The sequence below is a fragment of the Symsagittifera roscoffensis genome, chromosome 7, assembly GCF_963678635.1.
Source record: "Symsagittifera roscoffensis chromosome 7, txSymRosc1.1, whole genome shotgun sequence".
Lineage (NCBI taxonomy): Eukaryota > Metazoa > Xenacoelomorpha > Acoela > Convolutidae > Symsagittifera > Symsagittifera roscoffensis.
The window spans coordinates 43,695,645-43,716,647 of NC_087068.1; the positions used below are offsets into that span (position 1 = coordinate 43,695,645).

Genomic DNA, 21,003 nt, shown 5'->3' on the forward strand with positions numbered 1-21,003 from the left:
CCCATTGTACAAACTCATTTTGATCAAATTTAAAAAACTCGAAAAAGTTTTCAGTCTGGCTTCATAAAAATACTCAATACAAAGGGTCGAAAACCCCATAAATTACAATTTGAGATGCTCTGTTTCCATTAACTCAGCTGCCACAGTTTTTACGCACCAAAATTAAAAAACAAGAAGTACCAGTCAACAATGATGGCGCTGATGCTTCAAAATCAAGAGTTTTTTAGTTTTTGCAATCCTTGCACTAAGAACCAAATAAGAAGTTAAGAACCCATATACACTGTGTCACAGGACTAATCAATTTCTTGATGAAATGACCAGTTTTTGTTTCATCGAAAAAAATAGTAAGTATAACAATTGATCAAAAAATCATATAATTGTATTTCTTCAAATAATTTCAACCATAACTACTAGACTACCATCATGTAGAGCAGTATTAACCAGAGAAGACCTATAGCTATTGATTGTAACTATAATTACAATTTTGAAAAAGCGGTTTAATCGAGGAATTAAGCCTGACAAGGAGTACGAGCCGCAGCCCACGCAATAACGACCATGTCCATGATTACCAATTTGTTAAGTTTCTATTTTTCCTCTTTTTTTTGCACTGATTTCACAGTTCCGCTCAATTGTGTTGTTTTTCTCAATTCTTTTTAATTGAATAGTTCCGCTGACTACATCAGAGGCTAAGCATCTCGGGACACAATCAAAATATTTTGAAAATTTAGTCATACTGTCAAAACAAGAGCTATTCTTATAGCTTCGCACTTCAGTTCACAATTCTATCCTAATTATTGAATATTCAAAAAAACTACCCACACCGAGCGCATATGGATTCTAATCAATTATAATGGATTCCCGAGACATTAACAATCCATCATAATCCATTAAAGATGTAAATTTCAGACCACGAAATCGATTATATTGCCGTTAAAATCGATTTTTTTTTTGAAAAAAAAAAAATCTAATTTAATCCATTGTTTTTGTCACTGAAGTCGACTAATTTTGCCAAGATAATCCAATATAATCGACTATTTTTGAAATAAAATCTATCATAATTGATTAAAATCCATTTTATTTTTAGAACTAAAATCGATTATTTTCGCTGAAATTTCGCAAATTTTTCAGGAACATTTACTAAATGTATGCCGTGTCTTTTACTAAATGCCATGTCTCAACGTCAACTCATCAAGTTTTTTTACCTCTCCCCATTTAAAGAGGGGGGTAAACTGGGAGGGGAAAGTCATTAACCCCTCCCCCAAAACTTACAAATAAATAACTCCTCCCGTGTTCAATCATAAGGGCGAGGCGAATGGAGGTTTTGGTAAACTGGCAAGGAGAAGGAGGGGGGAGGGGTAATCAAGGTGGGTGGGAGTAAGCTAAACTGGGGGAGGAGCAAAAATAAACTGGGGGCATGTAAAAGCAAACTGGGGGGGGGGGCTAAAAGTAAATTGGGGGAAAAGCTCAAAACTTATTGGACAGAAAAATCTATAAATTTTAGTGTCAAATGTAATGATACGTAGCAACTGCACTGTACAAAAAATGAGATAACTTCGAAAAAAAAGTTCTAAATTTCATGATAAACTACTCGGAAAAATCCATTATAATCGATTAGAAGTGATTATAATGATTGTTATTGGCATAGAAAAAAGGGATAATAATCCATTTTAATCGATTATAATGGATTATATTGACATAAAAAATATTAGGATTAAAATCCATTTTTAATGGACTATAATCGATTAATTTGTAATTTTATAGATACTGACCATTTTTTGACAATATAATCGATTATGATTCATGGGCGCTCGGTGCGAGAAGCTTCTTTTAATTATGTAATCGTAGTCATAAGTATGTGATGAGTTTTCGTTCCTAATCGAGGAGAACGAGAGCTTGAACAAAACTGGAACTAATCCACCATTGTTTCGCAGCTTCACAAATTTCTGTTTTAGGGCCTCGTTATCCAATTTTCTTGTTACTAGTTGAAATGATTATACCTTGATTAAGTACCTTGGTTTCCAAAAGTGCCCTGGTTTCGAAAAAATCAGAATCAGTTTATAAAAAAATGCAACCTTTGAGACTAATGCCAAAATCATGAAGAAAAGTTTTGCGATAAAAATTGTGTTTCTGAGCAAGAAAAAAACCAGTCGTAACTTTTGTTTGGCATCTTTTCATGTAATCATTTGGTCAATTTGATATGATGAACCCTCGTTACCATTCAATGGTTCTGTTTTTCTGATTTTCAGATTTCTAAAAAGTCTTACCAAGGTAGTTGTAATGTTGTATTTAAGCTTGCTTAATTTCATGTCGCTTAGCGGAAAGGAGAAAAAGTGGATTGTAAAATCCATGCCATCGATTTTTTCTCAACCAAAAGTTTTGGTGCCCTTATACTTAAAACTTAAATCGTCTCAATACTTAATAACTTTATCAGGGCAACGCTTGCCCCGGAAAAAATCTAGCAATATCAAATTGATGTTTTTAGATATAACCTGCTCGGAAATTTTTGTCTAGTAGCTCGACTTTTTCCAAATACTTTGTTTCGAGAAAACCAGTTTCTAATTTAGCTCATTTTTCCCGGGTACTTTTTCGCCCTAGATGAAATTTTTGAAAATTTGATGGCATAATGACAGTGACACAAACCCACTCTATGCTTGGTTATGACGTTGCTTCCTGGCCGTCCTCAGATTTTGCCTGATGCCTTACCTTTGCCCTTTACCTTTTTCTGCGACAGGTCTCAGTTGGCTTTCATACTATGCAAAATCCGAATCCATAGTTATTTCAGCTCTTGCTTTTTTACTCTGATGGAGCTCATGGTAATTGTTGATTCGCTTTGTGATCTTTTGCTTTTCATTTTAACTTTTTTAACCCAATAGTAAGTATATCTGGATCAGATTGTTTTCAAATAAGTCTAGCGTTCCTTTCCCGTCGCCAGTTTACAAAAGAATTGGCTACTCTTAGTTGACAGCTGAGTATACAGTGTAAGCTCTTTTACAAGTGGACCAAAAGTTGTTGATGATGCGGCTGCTTATGTTTTTCTGCACCTAGTCATGCCAACTAATGATATTCCTTGTCAGGGGGTTTTAATTCAACAGTCTCCGATTATTCTTGTTCTGATTTACAACAATGAACAAAGAGAGCTAGGAACTGATGCAACAGGTGCAGTCTTTTGTGGCGTTTTTACTCTTTTTGAAGTTTTAAATGGTGTAAGAGTTATCGTCGAGACACACAGCTCCAGAACTACTTGCGAGCTTTAAATAAATTCAGTACTTGGTAAGAAAATTACAATCAAAACTACGTTCAAAATGGGAGGGTCAGGCAAGTTTTCAATGCTATTGATCATAAAACCGCTTTCAGGCATTGTTGATTTTTGCATGCTTTGTCAGTGCAATAAAAAATTTCAGATAATTGTTTTTGGATGCCTCTTTTCAGAAACAAAGTTCACTCAAAATTAAACAGGGCAAATAAAAGTCTGCTGTTATGGTCGATTAATAAATAAGGCTGAAATCATTTCGGGTTTGACTCATTCAATTTTACATTAGTTCGAAAAAATCAATACTTCGGGAAATCGATCATTTTATTGATTTTTTGTTCCGATTATTTTCAAATAAAATGACGGAATATTTGCGCTCGGGTGCTATTCGTCTCAAGACAAAATTGGAATTTTTAACTATCAATTTTAACAGAGTTTTTTTTATGTCATTCTGAAAGTTTTGTTGTCTTGAGCTCTGAATAATTTTTTTACTTGTAATCGTTTTTTGTAACGTTTTGGGGTCTTAAAGATTTCAAATTTGGGACAATAAACGCGCGATATGCTTCGTGCTAATAATGTGTCAGCGGAATTTTAATCCATCTTAGAAATCGTTCCAAATTAGGCTGAGGCGCGCTCCTTGGTCGATTTATTACTTTGCTCTATACAAAGTATATAGCTTTTAATTTACACAGCGTGCTTTCAGTTTTTTTTTGAAAAATTTCATCAAATAGATTTTCAAACCACTCCATATTAATTAAAATGTGGTCAGAAAACTTAAGGTTTCGCCCTGATACGAGAAGTCTTGTTGCTAATTTAATTACACGGTATAGCAATTGTTCACTTATGTCATCTAGTCTTGAGAAAAACCTCTAATGTTATTGAGGCTCAAGCGCCAAGAAACACGAATTTCAAGAAAGGTTTTAACTCGAGCTTAATCACCTCTTGAAGCGCCATTGAGATAACCTTCCGTAACCTAGTGTTGTTATTGTTCTTTTAAATCATTTATATAGGTCTTTGGTACTGGTCTGACGTTGATTGCGTGCACTCCAACGGAGTGATCTGGTGTTTTTCATTGTTTATTTTTCTAGAACAGTGCTTAATGCAACCTTAATTTTTATCTTTTTTGTTGAGTTTAGTTTTTCAGGGTTATAATATTTTATCATTTTATAAAGGCGCAGTCAATTAACAAATCTGGCATGAGGGGATCACCTTCATTATAGCGATCGCGACTCTCCTAATCTATGGCAAGCTGGCGGGACATGTTCCAAGCCAAAGAAAACAAAAACATCAACAAGCTGATATATTCTCCGGACCGGAAAACGACCACCTCGGCAAAAATAGAAGCCCCGGAAAGTAACAAAAATCAGGATTGAACAGCAAGCCAAGTAAGAAACCTGGACTAGAAAAGAAGATAGACAACAAAAAAGGTGTTAATCAAAAACAGAATGAGCAAATTCGCAGGTATGAGAAAATAAGTTGATACAAAATCAGATCCATGATCTACCTTGCAGATTGGAGGTTTAGAATTTTCGCTTAAAACTTCAAGAAGTTGAAAATCCTCCGGATTAAATTTCATGAGTTCTGGTAATATTTCAATCTTTCCTTCATATGTAAACCGAATGTCATTTTCAAACAAAAAACACTGTCAAACAGAAGACAACATGTTAAGGTAAAATTGGAACATTTTTAAAGAGCCTTAGCTGAAAAGAAAAAGTGCGACATCTCCAGTGGTGAAGACGAATGAATTCTTGATACTTTATAAACCACATGAAAAACTACGACATACAGGGATTTTGATAACATAAGCATTCGCTCCACTAGATTCACTCAACGTAGCCGGGACAGATGAGACACGTATTTTGAACAACCTGAAGATGTCGAACGTTTGAAAAACTCGAAATCATAGATTCAAAGTCCTTCGAAAAATTTACATGAAACAGGAACCTCAGCTAAACTTCAAAAGAGGAGACTCACTTATAAAATCTGAAAAAACAATCGAAGCCCGCAAAAGATGTACACTGTAAATCTTGTAAGCTTAAAAGCGTTTTACAGAAAATCATTAATTGAAAGGAAAAACTTTATTATTATCAATACCTTTAATTCTGTTAACTATCTTGTACATTCCTCTAACAAGTTTTCGCCATATAATCATGTAAATAACCTGATAGAAGTTGGGGCATAATTAACGCCTGCACAGAAGCTGGTCTAAGCGAAAACGATGATTACTCAGTTTCAAACATATAGACACGTTCTGACCCTGAAGGAAACAACTGAAGAAAGGTATCAGGTTATCTGAAGAAAAACTATAAAGGTTATCGAAAAAATTTTAACGCTATAATGAAGACCTCTTCATAAATAAGTCTTATTGTAAAAAAAGAGTACAAAAGATATATCTTAAAAACTAGCTCTAGACGAAAGCAGATTACACAATGGGACTTCAAACTTTTAGTGATTGAGATAAAAGACGCCTCTCTTTGTCATTTAAGCGCTTCCCTAGAGCAACACCACGGGAGTGATTGGAAAACAGTCACATCTCCAAATAGATTTTTGAGCACAGGAAGTGAACTTTTCAACAAACGAACTTGAATTTTTGGGAGTACTAGCAGCATTACTCTACAGATCTTAATTTTAATTTTAAAAAAGTTGGATAAATATAGACTTCACAGACATAGATTCTAAAACTCAAATTGGAAAACCAACACCAATTTTAGATTTTGACTAAGCGTTTGTAGTTGCTACAGTGAAAAAAGTTAGAAACCTAATTTTAGTCCATTGAATTATAATATTGTAAATATCACCAATCTGTAAGCCCACAATTCGCAACTTTCAAATTTTTCAAAATGAGGAGAGAAGTTTATCAGTTCTCTCCTGCAGGTTGTTTGTTCCGCGTTGATTGTTTGAGTTTATAAACATATCCGTTCCGAATTGCATTACCTTAAATTTTCGGAATGTCGCTCTTTCCATAATTCTTTTTACCAATAGTTTTTTCTCTATCGATCAATGCCGATAAATTAAAAATTCCAATTGATTCCATTTAAATAATGAAAAAAGTGTATTTTTAAGTTGCCAGCTTTTGTTAAATTTAATTCCCTAAGCTTTCACGTCTCTTAAAATGTTGAACGTCCGGAGACGTAACATTTTTTTTTGAAGAAAAAATCCGAAAATTGTTAAAATTACCAAAATCTCTATCGGCATTCAGTTTGCTTCTTAGCACCAAAACTCTGTGTCATTAATACCAGAAGAAGACGTATTATAAAGCCAATTGATTACAAAAAAACACTTACATTGCACAAAGTTTGGCAAATAATTACATCAATTTTGTCGAAACTTCCATACTTCCAACGGAATTTTGTAACCGGACAACAAACCAGTTGTTCCACTTGAAGTCAAAAGGGCAGTGCACAAAACGCATCCTCGAGAGTATAGAGTGAAACTCCCTTTTGAAAGCGCATGGTGGTCTCATTTGAATCCTCTGTACTGGTAACACGGCACGGTGAAACGGGGAAAACTGTGTTCCAATTGCATCAAAGTCGGTAAAAACTTGAAAGCTTTTGTTTCTTCACTTAATGTAAAATCAATTCTTACCCTGTGGGAAGTTAATGAAGAGATTGATTTGAAATCACTGCTCTGTTGGATATTGACTGGCGTAATCAAAAATACATTCTTCTTTGCATCGATAGATTTTCTAAATTTCTTCCAGCAAAATTAGCTGGCCAATTATTCTAAATTGATTCCCTCAAAATTATATACATATTTTGGGCATTCCCAAAAATTTTTTGTAAAAATTACGTTTTTTGCTTCATATGACAAGATTTAGCCACTCAAAAAACATTGGTAAAAAAAATTGGTTCACGGGATTAAAAGATAACTATTCACTATGTCATCGGAACCTCCAAAACATCTAATTAACGATGCCTTGTCTAAAAGCAGTTGCAACCTAGGACGTACGATGCAATCGGAAAAAACTGCACTCCTTTTTCGAGAAACAATCGCAAACCCAAAAACCTCCTCTGGAAATAACTTGTAGAAAAAAAACACAAAAACTTGTTTTGATTAAGGCGAATCAACATATCGGACTCCAGAGCAGCGTGTTGGACAAAATACGATTAAGTAGGGGATCGCTATTTAGTCACTCTCGTCGCAAAAAAAACAAATATCTTTTTGAAGAAGGCTATGAATCGGACCCTTCGGCCTCAGACATCAAACGAGCTCCATTAAAAACCAGCAATGATAAGACCTTCATCCAGAATTAAACTCCTACTAAACACTAAACATGTCCGATAGGAAAAACGGGGCAGCATATTATCGAGAAGTCGCAGGCAATATAGTTAGCTCGTCGGAATTTCCTTATAAATTTTCAATCAGAAAACCTTTGGAAAACCTGAACTCTGACGGAAAGAAAGCAGGATTTTTCAGTGAAAGTTTTACTTTCCCTTTTTTAAATCAAAATTTTTCAATAGTATATTTTGCACTCCAAGGAAAGATACCAATTGGATGCAGGACTCCCATAACTATTTAAAGAGATATTGTGACATTCGACCAGATTGATATTAAAATGCATGCAGTTTTGGCGTACGATTGGTTGATTTCAGCAATTAACGTGCTTGTTCACAAATTGAACGAATTGGGAGTGATGAGTTTTGACTGGTAGTTATTTTTTGAAAAAGTGGTTAGAAATTAAAAACATTTCACGTCCTTGAAAGTTCGAGACAATTGGAAAAGCGCCAAAAACAGAACGACGATTTTTGCTGATATAAACAAGGCGTGTAAAGATATATAGTCAATGATATTTACGGCAGAAGTTATAACAATTGTACAGCTATAATCGTTACGAACCGATTCCCTAGAATCAGGAGGGCTTTTGAAAGGATTTTGCTACCCTTCCTGATCGACAAGAAAACAGCTCTTCGTGCGGATTCAGGATTCCGGAAGGGTCTAGGGAAAGACTGTGAACTGATTTTTAACAATTTTCAACTTCCCGGAAAATCATGAGTTGAATTTAATTTAACATCAGTTTCATTTTCGGAAAAGAAAAAGCTACGATTTGAAGGAGAGGGTTGATCCATCTCCGAAGAACATGATAATTTTTTATCTACTGAACAAAATTATTGGTTATATTAACAAGTGAGTACTAGCCCTGTTTGTAGGAGAGACCTAGTTGTTTGGGGATACTGAGACCCATCCATGATATTACATTTTCCGCATGCAACTAAGTTAATTTGCGCGAGTTAGCCGATAGCCTCAAATAGTGACTTTGTCAAACCGATGTTAATGTACCTTTAATTGAATTGGCTTGGTATACACGGGTTTAAGCATGTGAAGCTGTGTTTAGACGCTAGCCAGTTGTTTTATAACCTAGCTTTATTTCCGTCGGTATGTACTTCCCGGCGATTGTTACATACTTCCTTTCAGATTTTGGACTACGAAACCTCAAAAAAGGCAAAAACCTAATTACCCTGTGGGCCATTGATTCTAAATTTAGCTTGGATCTCTTAGAAAACCAGAAGAAACATAATCCTCGATCAGAGTAGCTCTCGCTTCTGAGTTCTCGGTCTCAATCAATTGGACAATGGGCCTGGAACATCCACATAGGTAACGAGACCACTGGTCACAAATCCTCGGAAGTCAAACCAAATCAACAATTGACGAATACTTTAACCCTTGTTGCCCGCGCAGAAAAGTTGGCCCTCCTAAATTCTATGGTGTTCAAATGTTTTGTTAGTTTCCTCCGAATACCAAGGTGCAAATTCAAACTGCGATTGTGGACGCGAAGGACACGGAGATAAAACTATCTGATGCGGACTCTCAATTGGCCCAGAGGCAAGTTCTAATGGCCGAAACAACCGAGATGATCTCCGACTCGCTGCGCTCCTGCTCCTACTGCAGCATCCCAAAAACGGCCAAGTCACTTGAATTTTAACTTAGAAAAACGCAAAGAAACAAAATCCTCGATCAGAGCAGCTCTCGTTTTTGAGTTCTCGATCTCAATCATTTAGACAATAGGCCTGGAACTTCCTCATAGGCAATGAAACCACTGGTGACAAATTTTTCGGAAGTCAATGCAAATCAACAATAGCCGAGTACTTTAACCCTTGTTGCCCGCGCAGAAAATTTGGTGAGGACTCCTAAATTCTATGTTGATCGAATGTTTTGTAGATTCCTCCGGACAGCAGGACCGAAATAATGTAAATCAGTCATACTCACGGAAGATATGAATTTCGAGTGCACTAATGGAAGACATTAGATTCGCAGAATGAATATGAAAACAAAATTCTTGAGTGTCTGTCGGAATTAAATTTTCACGAGTCCCTCAAACAAAAAAAGTTCAACCAGTATGATGTGTTTTTAACAAACAATCCAAACATAATCAATAATCGATCTTGTGACAATGAATATAACAAAAATCTTCAACTCGGACCACGAAGCCTTTGTTGTTGCACTGCAACTAGAAGCAGAAACTAAGCAAAAAAAGTTCGCTTTTAACAAGGTAGAAGGAAAAGACCTAAACCAATACTAAGAAGATTACCTTTTTGGTCCCTATTGCTACAGTAGCGTTGATGAACTTGTTAAAATCGAATTTTAACCAAAAATGTTCCCCAAATAACCCCACACAGATCGAATCTCCCTCCATGGTTGGGAAAGAGTCCTCACACCTCTTTAAAATGATATCAATTTTTAAACGGAAAATATCAAAAAATCTTCTCTCAATAGTTTTATCAAACTTATGAAAATGGAGAAGAGACTGAAAACGTCGCTAAACGAAGATCAAGCAGAAATTGAAAGTATAATTTTTCGAAGTCGAAGATTCTACGATCTTCAAGATTCTACGATTTCTCAAATCGATGCACAAAAAGAAGCAGGTTACCCCATGAGTACGACTTACAGAAAACAGAAAACAATTGAGGACGAGCGATAATATAAGTTTTTTAGTAGTTTCTCTTCCAATGTGTTCCCTGAAACTAATCAAATAGCAAAAGTTCTTACGATAGGCAAAGATTTACCAAATTCGAGATAAAAGATATGAATATAACAAAAGTTTTGACAAGGCTACAAGCTAACAAAGCGTTTGGCCCAGACCGGATAGGAAGCACAGTGCTCAAAAATCTAACACCTTTGTCCAGATCATTATTACTGATTTTCAAATCTGCCCATAATACAGGCTTCTTTCCATCCTATTAGAAGGTAAGTGACGTGATATCAATATTTAAGGACCAGTACAGACCAATGCTTGAATAGTATCGACCTATAACTATTTTATGCAGCATATCAAAAATCCTGGAAAAACAGGATTTAGAAGACATCAGTCAGGTGATACTCAACTACTTTTGTTTTCAGACCTTTTATACAAAGAATACGATGGAAAGGAAAACGAAATATTTGTGTTATAATTTGATTTCAAAAAGCTTTTGATATCACACAACTTGCTGCTCCAAAAAATTTAAAAAAATAGACTTTGGAGGTAATTTTCTTAAAACAGATGCCAGTTGCTTATCTGACCGCCAACAGTATGTTAAAATAAATGAATGCATTTCTGAAATAGTATCTGTCACTAGTGGAGTACTTCAAGGTTCCTAATCCGGCTCGCTACTTTTTCTAATATATGTGAAGGACCTAAGAAAAGAAATGACAGAACATGAGCCGTTTGGGTTATGCGGATGTTTTCAAGCTTGTAACATCGATGATCAAACAAAAAAAGAAGATTGGTGCAAAACTAATAAAATGAAATCAAACGAGGGCAAATGCTTTATCTTACCAATAAAACAGAAATAAGGCGTGAAGCATGACTTCACGTTGAAAACAAAACAACCGAGTAAAAGGACTTATAAAGCTTGGAAAGCATACTACTTCCTGAAAAGAAACATCTCTCTTGCAGCTTAAAACACTAAACTCAATGCGTACGTAGGATATGTAATACCTGTAATAAGTTATGCATCACCAGCTTGGTTCTCGAACAAAACTGAAAGTAAAGAAATAGAACGTGTCTATAGGAAAGCAACTATCTGAACAATGGACAATTGGGATAAAAGCTATAAACAAAGACTAACTGAGCTGAAACTACTTCCATAATCGTAATGCTTTGAACTACATGATTTGTTAATGCTAGTATCAATTTTGAAAGGCAGCTACAAAATCAAACTACCGATAAAGTCGAATACGAAACCCAATGACAATCTTTTATACACAAGACAAAAAGATGTAATATCGATAACAAAAACTCGAACAATAAAAGCTGATAAAAATTTTTGGAAAAAAGTCTTTTATTGCATGCAATACGAAAAAGGAAATATCAACCTCGAACAAATTGAAAAACCATAACTGACAAAATTATACGGGAATTACTTCTTAAAAGATTACTCTGAAGTCAACTTATGTTTCTGGGCTTTTATATGCAACTGTGGATATTGCAAACCGGTGCAGAAAGTCAGCAGGGAGTTCAATTCCAATACCAATGCCACAATACCAATACCGAACTGAATCATCAATACAATTTCCATTACCAAACCCAGTCAATACTTCAATACTTTGTTACAATACCTCAAAACTTTTGCAAAAACTTTAACAACTTTGACAACTCGTGTTAGCAAAAATCACGAAACGTTTGAAACACGAAACATTTTAGATCGAAATGTCTTGCATGGATTCTCTATAATTTTCTATTTTTTTTTTCATAAGTACAACGAACGGAGGGAATTAAATACTAGTCTCAGTAAACTTTTTTGTTTAAATAGTTTAATTTTCTTTTTTGTTGTTTTTGTTAGATTGTTTTGTTACTACACAAATTTTCATTAATTGCCTTCTTAGAGTTCTTTGTATAACCATACAGCCCTATAAGAAAATGTTATGATAAACTTATTAAATAGTTTCAGAGAAATGGCCGAGGCCACCGACAACCAAACCGCTTGACTTACAAAACTGGCCACTGCGAACAGCGTACCCGGACATTCGGAATGTGAAGCAAATTGCATCATATTGCATCTATTCATCATATTGCATCTACTATTCACCAATATTCATTCCGCTCATCGTCGTTCTCCAAAAAAAAAACGGCGTTGGTGTGATTTGAACACCGGACCTCTCGACCGAAGGATAGACGCGCTACCAACTGAACTACATCGCTCAGCCAATATGAATCCTAAGTGCAACACATGCAACCATACGCTAGCGGACGGAGTTGAACTGTTTGTTGGTTTGACTTGTGGAAATTCAATGCTCTGGACCCTGAAATGCACTGGGTTCTCAGAAACATTACTAAAAGAGTTAAAAGAAGTAAGAAATAACGTCCTCCTGATGTGTAATCAATGCTCCAGCAATGGCAAACGAGACTTGGTTATTTCTGTGGTTTCCAGGCAATCTTCTGCTATAGAAGCAATTCAAAAACAAATAGAAAAAGCTGAAAACTCTCTCAAAACGCAAACCGAAGTTGAACTGAAGAAATATTCTGAGGTCCTCACCAACACCCTCGCTACTAGCGCAGCCCCACACCCTTTGGTGGCTGCGACAAAGCAAGACGTACAGAAAAAATCTACTGGCAACGCACTCATTGGTATCCGAATAAGAGGAATTCCTGAATTGGTCAACAGAGATCCCGCCTTGCGCTTCAAGGCGGATCAAGTAGAAGTGAACAAAATCTTTTCGCACCTGGGCCTGGCATGCCAAGCATCAGATATCAAGAGAATGGGCAATCATATTAAAGGCAAAGATCGAACCATAATGGCGAGAGTAAACGATGCTTGCGACCGAAGACTCATCTTTCTTTCTTTATCGAAACTTAAGCATTACGACAAAAAAGTGTTTGTGTCTCCCGAACTAACAACAAAAGAATTTGAAAAAGAGAACCTCCTGCTGCAGCAACGGCGAGTAATGATCAATGGGGGTGCAGAGCCCAGTAGCATCAGACTGAGAAACCTTGTGCTAGAAAAGAAAATAAACAAAGTTTGGACCAGTCTGCCTGCTCCTACCGAAGACACAGAGTCCGAATCAGAATCCAAATGACTAAACAGGGCCTCCAAATGTCCGTTCTTGTATACAATGCTCGAAGTTTGTTGGACATTAAGCGAATAATGGCTTTCGCCAACACCTCAACTAGTTCAGACTTTCATATTCTTTGTATAACTGAGACCTGGCTAACTAGTCACGTGCCTAACAGCGCCTTATTTCTCACTGATTTTACTATCTATACAACGGACCGAGCGCATACTGCCAACAGTTCCACCAAATATGGTGGCGTTCTGTTGGCTATCCGACACCCCTACTCGTCGACTCATCTCGACACATCAGATATTCCTGATTGCGTTGCCTCACTGGTACAGTCCTCACCTACAACCAGTCCACTACTGTTCTGTTGTGTCTATTCAGCTCCTGACGGGAGCTCCTATAGACTCAACGTGAGCTTTTTCAAACACCTCCTGCTACTACTGCAACACTACAAAATGGAACACAATTGCGAGCACGTTATCATTGCTGGTGATATAAACCTGAAACATACCGATTGGTCAACCATGGTCTCAACAGAAACATACGAATCCGAGCTCCTGGAACTCTTGGTTCAATTCAACTATCAACAAACTTTGGCAAACAACTCCTGCATGCTGGATGTCTTCCTCATCAACGATACCTCGCCTATAATTCATACGGCAGTTGACTATGTAGATTTCACACTCAGTAGATTTCAAGAAGTGCTCCGACCATCAGCCGTACTCAATCCTCTTACAAGTTCAATATGCTCCTCCAAAGCCACCAGCCCGTCAACTAATCGATCTGGACTTCAACGTGTTCTCATACCATAAGGCTCACTGGGATCTCATCGGAATATAAATTATCAACAGTCCTTTCACTGGCTACTGCTACAGCAATGTGGATGTCCTCTTGACTTCATGGTATGAGTGGTTGTATAGTACAGTATCGAAACACATTCCGCCCATCAATAAACACCGCCGTAACCTGCCCCCCTGGGCATCGGGCGAGGCGTCACATCTTATGAAAAAACTCAGCACACTACGTAAAGCCAAGAAGCCAAATGAAACGAAAACAAACATCACAGACCTTTTATACAAAGAATACGATGGAAAGGAAAATGAAATATTTGTGTTATAATTTGATTTCAAAAAGCTTTTGATATCACACAACTTGCTGCTCCAAAAAATTTAAAAAAAATAGACTTTGGAGGTAATTTTCTTAAAACAGATGCCAGTTGCTTATCTGACCGCCAACAGTATGTTAAAATAAATGAATGCATTTCTGAAATAGTATCTGTCACTAGTGGAGTACTTCAAGGTTCCTAATCCGGCTCGCTACTTTTTATAATATATGTGAAGGACCTAAGAAAAGAAATGACAGAACATGAGCCGTTTGGGTTATGCGGATGTTTTCAAGCTTGTAACATCGATGATCAAACAAAAAAAGAAGATTGGTGCAAAACTAATAAAATGAAATCAAACGAGGGCAAATGCTTTATCTTACCAATAAAACAGAAATAAGGCGTGAAGCATGACTTCACGTTGAAAACAAAACAACCGAGTAAAAGGACTTATAAAGCTTGGAAAGCATACTACTTCCTGAAAAGAAACATCTCTCTTGCAGCTTAAAACACTAAACTCAATGCGTACGTAGGATATGTAATACCTGTAATAAGTTATGCATCACCAGCTTGGTTCTCGAACAAAACTGAAAGTAAAGAAATAGAACGTGTCTATAGGAAAGCAACTATCTGAACAATGGACAATTGGGATAAAAGCTATAAACAAAGACTAACTGAGCTGAAACTACTTCCATAATCGTAATGCTTTGAACTACATGATTTGTTAATGCTAGTATCAATTTTGAAAGGCAGCTACAAAATCAAACTACCGATAAAGTCGAATACGAAACCCAATGACAATCTTTTATACACAAGACAAAAAGATGTAATATCGATAACAAAAACTCGAACAATAAAAGCTGATGAAAATTTTTGGAAAAAAGTCTTTTATTGCATGCAATACGAAAAAGGAAATATCAACCTCGAACAAATTGAAAAACCATAACTGACAAAATTATACGGGAATTACTTCTTAAAAGATTACTCTGAAGTCAACTTATGTTTCTGGGCTTTTATATGCAACTGTGGATATTGCAAACCGGTGCAGAAAGTCAGCAGGGAGTTCAATTCCAATACCAATGCCACAATACCAATACCGAACTGAATCATCAATACAATTTCCATTACCAAACCCAGTCAATACTTCAATACTTTGTTACAATACCTCAAAACTTTTGCAAAAACTTTAACAACTTTGACAACTCGTGTTAGCAAAAATCACGAAACGTTTGAAACACGAAACATTTTAGATCGAAATGTCTTGCATGGATTCTCTATAATTTTCTATTTTTTTTTTCATAAGTACAACGAACGGAGGGAATTAAATACTAGTCTCAGTAAACTTTTTTGTTTAAATAGTTTAATTTTCTTTTTTGTTGTTTTTGTTAGATTGTTTTGTTACTACACAAATTTTCATTAATTGCCTTCTTAGAGTTCTTTGTATAACCATACAGCCCTATAAGAAAATGTTATGATAAACTTATTAAATAGTTTCAGAGAAATGGCCGAGGCCACCGACAACCAAACCGCTTGACTTACAAAACTGGCCACTGCGAACAGCGTACCCGGACATTCGGAGTGTGAAGCAAATTGCATCATATTGCATCTATTCATCATATTGCATCTACTATTCACCAATATTCATTCCGCTCATCGTCGTTCTCCAAAAAAAAACGGCGTTGGTGTGATTTGAACACCGGACCTCTCGACCGAAGGATAGACGCGCTACCAACTGAACTACATCGCTCAGCCAATATGAATCCTAATTGCAACACATGCAACCATACGCTAGCGGACGGAGTTGAACTGTTTGTTTGTTTGACTTGTGGAAATTCAATGCTCTGGACCCTGAAATGCACTGGGTTCTCAGAAACATTACTAAAAGAGTTAAAAGAAGTAAGAAATAACGTCCTCCGGATGTGTAATCAATGCTCCAGCAATGGCAAACGAGACTTGGTTATTTCTGTGGTTTCCAGGCAATCTTCTGCTATAGAAGCAATTCAAAAACAAATAGAAAAAGCTGAAAACTCTCTCAAAACGCAAACCGAAGTTGAACTGAAGAAATATTCTGAGGTCCTCACCAACACCCTCGCTACTAGCGCAGCCCCACACCCTTTGGTGGCTGCGACAAAGCAAGACGTACAGAAAAAATCTACTGGCAACGCACTCATTGGTATCCGAATAAGAGGAATTCCTGAATTGGTCAACAGAGATCCCGCCTTGCGCTTCAAGGCGGATCAAGTAGAAGTGAACAAAATCTTTTCGCACCTGGGCCTGGCATGCCAAGCATCAGATATCAAGAGAATGGGCAATCATATTAAAGGCAAAGATCGAACCATAATGGCGAGAGTAAACGATGCTTGCGACCGAAGACTCATCTTTCTTTCTTTATCGAAACTTAAGCATTACGACAAAAAAGTGTTTGTGTCTCCCGAACTAACAACAAGTGAATTTGAAAAAGAGAACCTCCTGCTGCAGCAACGGCGAGTAATGATCAATGGGGGTGCAGAGCCCAGTAGCATCAGACTGAGAAACCTTGTGCTAGAAAAGAAAATAAACAAAGTTTGGACCAGTCTGCCTGCTCCTACCGAAGACACAGAGTCCGAATCAGAATCCAAATGACTGAACAGGGCCTCCAAATGTCCGTTCTTGTATACAATGCTCGAAGTTTGTTGGACATTAAGCGAATAATGGCTTTCGCCAACACCTCAACTAGTTCAGACTTTCATATTCTTTGTATAACTGAGACCTGGCTAACTAGTCACGTGCCTAACAGCGCCTTATTTCTCACTGATTTTACTATCTATACAACGGACCGAGCGCATACTGCCAACAGTTCCACCAAATATGGTGGCGTTCTGTTGGCTATCCGACACCCCTACTCGTCGACTCATCTCGACACATCAGATATTCCTGATTGCGTTGCCTCACTGGTACAGTCCTCACCTACAACCAGTCCACTACTGTTCTGTTGTGTCTATTCAGCTCCTGACGGGAGCTCCTATAGACTCAACGTGAGCACTTTCAAACACCTCCTGCTACTACTGCAACACTACAAAATGGAACACAATTGCGAGCACGTTATCATTGCTGGTGATATAAACCTGAAACATACCGATTGGTCAACCATGGTCTCAACAGAAACATACGAATCCGAGCTCCTGGAACTCTTGGTTCAATTCAACTATCAACAAACTTTGGCAAACAACTCCTGCATGCTGGATGTCTTCCTCATCAACGATACCTCGCCTATAATCCATACGGCAGTTGACTATGTAGATTTCACAGTCAGTAGATTTCAAGAAGTGCTCCGACCATCAGCCGTACTCAATCCTCTTACAAGTTCAATATGCTCCTCCAAAGCCACCAGCCCGTCAACTAATCGATCTGGACTTCAACGTGTTCTCATACCATAAGGCTCACTGGGATCTCATCGGAATAGAAATTATCAACAGTCCTTTCACTGGCTACTGCTACAGCAATGTGGATGTCCTCTTGACTTCATGGTATGAGTGGTTGTATAGTACAGTATCGAAACACATTCCGCCCATCAATAAACACCACCGTAACCTGCCCCCCTGGGCATCGGACGAGGCGTCACATCTTATGAAAAAACTCAGCACACTACGTAAAGCCAACAAGCCAAATGAAACGAAAACAAACATCACTGAAGAAAAAGTACGTGAACAACTGAGGCTCGATCAGACTGAATTCGAAAGCAAAACATTAATGGATCGGAATTTCTCCAAAATGCACAAATATTTCAGAAGCATAAGACGCAGCCACCAAAAAACTCCTTTTCTAAAGTGGGGAAGCATTTCAGCTTCCAGCGATGCTGACAAAGCCAACCTCCTCAATCGCTATTTCCATAGCGTGTTCTCTCCTCCAGAAACTACTACTGCTATATACGATCTTGAATCTGAACCTGCGAGCAAATTGGGGTCAATCACAATCAACGACCAAATAGTCAGCAATGTAGTCTCGAAACTGTCTTTGGCCAAAGCCCGAGGATGCGATGGTATACCAAACATCCTACTGAAGAATATATCTAACGTCAAATCAATGACCCTCCTAATGCGAACCTGTAAGAACAAAGGAGTCTTTCCTGAGCAGTGGAACTACGGACTAACCACCCCCGTCCACAAAGGGGGCGACAAACAAAATGTCTCAAACTACAGGCCTATAACACTTCTTCCAGCACTTTCAAAAGTCTTCGAAAGAATCATATTCGACGCCCTCTATCAACACTTCCGTCCTACATTAAAATGTTCTCAGTACGGGTTTCGGCCTAAAAGATCTGCAGTTTTACAGATGCTGAGTTTCCTCGATAACGTCTACAGTGGCTTAGACGAAAATTCAACTGATTTGCACGTGCTATATATAGACTTTGAAAAGGCGTTCGACAAAGTTTGTCACAGAAAGCTTCTAGCCAAACTATACAACATCGGGATTCGAGGAAAACTTCTCCAGTTGATTGAAAGCTACCTGAGCCATCGAACACAAAGAGGAATCTCTATACACCAAGAGGAATCTCTATACCATCTCTATAAGAGGAATCTCTATCCTGGGTCCGCTTTTGTTTTTGATTTATATTAACGACCTACCCGACGGCATCCACTTTGCTCCGTTCGATTTTGCTGATGATTACAAATTTGTATCCCGCGATCCCGCAAGCTTACAACTAGATGCCAATACACTTATGCAGTGGTGCGAAGAGTATAAAATGCGAATCAACAGTGGGAAATGCAAAGTGCTGTGCCTGAAAAGTAGATACAATATTCTTATGAACCATGATACAGTGGATGTCACGGATGAACATAAAGACTTGGGAATTATTATGTAGAGTACGCTTGGTTGGAATGCGCACGCTAAAACTCGCTGTGAAAAAGCGATCAAAGCTTTCTACATGATTAAAAGAAACTCTTCGCCGTACATCACCCAAAAACTCAAAGCTGCTTTATATTGTGGATACATTGTACCAATATTGACCTATGGCTCCCAGTGTTTGTACTTCAATAAAGGAGACCTCAGAGTTATTGAATCAGTGCAAAGGAAATCAACCTCCTGGATCCTCAACTACCCAACACACCTGAGCTACAAAGAAAAACTTCATCTCCTAGAGCTGCTACCATTATCTCTTTATATGGAAATGCACAGTCTACTTTTGTTTTCTGACATCATCACCGATAAATACGACTATGATTGGTCACAATATGTATTCTTCATCAACTTTACCGGTACTAGGGTCTCAACTCATGATATCATCCAAACAAGAAGTACAAATAAAGCGAAGTGTAGAAAAAACTTTTGGTACATCGCTACAAAACTTGTGAATAAACTCAATCACGTAGTCGATTTCTTTTCATCTGGCCTGAAACAAAGACTTACAAATCTTTGAAGAAATTTTTGCTAAAAAGTAAATTTCAAACGTTTTCGCAACTATGTGCATCGTCAGGATTTTTACAATAAATTACTCTAAATGACGATAAAACATCAATTTACAAATGTTATTTACAAATCTTTACTGATCGCACTTCCTGAACAACTACAACGAACTTGATGCAGGCTCTTGGCGCCTCATGTGCGACTGCGAGCGATGCATCTATAAACAGATACAGTTGTAATTATCTTTCGGGGCTTGCCCCCCCTGATTTTATACTTTGTTTAAACTCTGAATTCATTGTTATTTTTATTATTATTATTATATCCAACGAATCATTTTTGCTCTGAAAATCTGATTCACTCCATAATCACTTATCTTCAATTTACTTATTCTCATTCAGCGTTATTAGCTGTAAGTTTTCGTTGCCTAAGAAAATTGTAAGTGCAGCTTGATCATTATCAATTTACATTCCTCAATTTTTCCCGAGTGATGGAAGTTTTGCGGTTGTTCAATGAAATCAAATAAATAAATGTCTGGTACTCGTCCGAACTTGAATGTGTACAATCTGCATAGAATTTTTTTTTCGTTTGCATAGAACCATTTTAAATGCAATCAAAATTCTAATCTCTCTGACTCTAATTTAGTTTAGCATTTTAGGCATATACAGTTTTAACAATTTAAGATCTAAAGATTACTAGCTCTCGCGAATACCCTCTCAAACAGTGATGTAAACCTTCTATTTGTAACATTGTACAAAGAACGAGGGAAGCGATAGTCAGTATATTACGATAAAGACGACAGGAGGGCAGCCTACGAGATTGCAAGGCCTAGCTAATGAAAACAGGTCTATTTCACTCTGGACTGTGTCACTTCCTGGAAGCTCAAATGAATCTGAAAACAACTGGCATTAAGATTTTTAAACAGCATAAAGCATCGTTGAAAACAAAGTACTTGACTCGAAAGAAAAAAGAATTCCCAATGGACGTAAAAAACTTTTATTCCAAAAAACAGCAATTGATATGAACCGTAGTCCCACGAGACATGGATCGCAACCAGGCGCGGATCTAAAAATTTCTCGGGGGGGGGGGACTTTCACAAAATTTTCAAAAATTTTGTCGACCAAATTGATTTGATTTTCCGAGCTCTCGCAAGGCACTATAAAGACTAATTTGACTAAGTTTTCTGTGCCGCAGGCAAAGTTTGAAAAAAGGCGTATTTAGGCACTTTTTGGAAAGTTTCGACCAAAAAGTTGCCCCCCCCCCCCCCAAAAAAAATCCGCTACTGATCGCAACA

At 37.3% G+C, this 21,003-nt stretch overlaps 1 protein-coding gene across 3 annotated transcripts in view; it reads left to right on the plus strand.

Moving 5' to 3' along the window:
* Positions 1-15,799: 15,799 nt before the first annotated feature.
* LOC134851492 (outer dense fiber protein 2-like) overlaps positions 15,800-21,003 on the plus strand; it is a 75,996-nt gene continuing 70,792 nt past the window's right edge. For all 3 annotated transcript variants that reach the window (XM_063867610.1, XM_063867609.1, XM_063867611.1), the window contains exon 1: positions 15,800-15,814. The gene's annotated coding sequence lies outside the window, so the exon portion shown is untranslated. The remainder of the gene's footprint in view (positions 15,815-21,003) is intronic.